The sequence below is a fragment of the Nelumbo nucifera genome, chromosome 2 (assembly GCF_055504915.1).
Source record: "Nelumbo nucifera cultivar China Antique chromosome 2, China Antique-T2T, whole genome shotgun sequence".
NCBI lineage: Eukaryota > Viridiplantae > Streptophyta > Magnoliopsida > Proteales > Nelumbonaceae > Nelumbo > Nelumbo nucifera.
This window is the reverse complement of record NC_142650.1, coordinates 80,479,643-80,480,490: the sequence shown is the minus strand read 5'-3', so window position 1 is coordinate 80,480,490 and position 848 is coordinate 80,479,643. Positions and strand designations below refer to the sequence as shown.

The window sequence follows — 848 nt, the reverse complement described above, 5'->3', positions numbered from 1 at the left end:
GCACGAATGGAACAAACTTTACGATGGGGTGTGGATGGGCTCGGTTGCTGGTTATAAGTGAAGAATTGATCAAGCTTTTGGCCCAGAAGATCTACCCTATCCAATTTTCTAGAGATTGCATTCAGGTCCATTCTTGCCTCGGCCTCTATACTGTTCTTGACTTCGTAGAGCCCTACATTCTTTGAGGGTCCCACCGACCTCTCATAGGAATACAAGGATGCATTGTTGATGGAATTTTCACTCAATGTTTCAAAAAGAGTATATGCTTCATCCTCACTTTTGCTCATAAATGTCCCCCATAGGATGCATCCACCATTTGCTTGTATTGATCAATCAGATCTCCATAGAAGGCTTAGACAATTTTCCATTGAGATAGGGCATGGTGTGGGCACTTTCTCATCAACTCTTTCATTCTCTCCCAAGACTCGTGAATTTGTTCACCCGATATTTGGGTGAATCCAGTGATGGTTATTCTCATGGTGTTGGTTCGTCCTATAGGGTAGAACTTTCTAAGGAATTCTTGTTGCATTTCTGTCCAAGTTCTAATAGGTCTCACTATAGTTCCCAACCAATGCTTGGCCTTGTCTTTCAAGGAGATGGGGAAAAGAGTTAATCTATGGGCATAATCATTAAAGTTTTGGATCCTTACAGTGGAACAAATTTCTAAAAACTCATTTATGTGTTTGTATGGGTCCTCATTCGGGTTACCATAGAAAGAGGGGAGCATTTGATTGTGCTTGATTTAATCTCATACTGTAAGGCTTGGGTATCTAACAACTGTATACAGGATGAAGGATTATACTTGGTCGGAGTGAAATACTCCTTTGGCTTTCTGGGCCGTGCGTCAT

At 41.5% G+C, this 848-nt stretch overlaps 1 non-coding gene across 1 annotated transcript; it reads left to right on the top strand.

The window, feature by feature from the left end:
- The first annotated feature begins 374 nt into the window (after positions 1-374).
- Positions 375-481, top strand: LOC148802365 (small nucleolar RNA R71). The gene has a single exon (XR_016083272.1). It is a non-coding gene; the product is annotated as a small nucleolar RNA R71 (small nucleolar RNA).
- Positions 482-848: the final 367 nt, after the last annotated feature.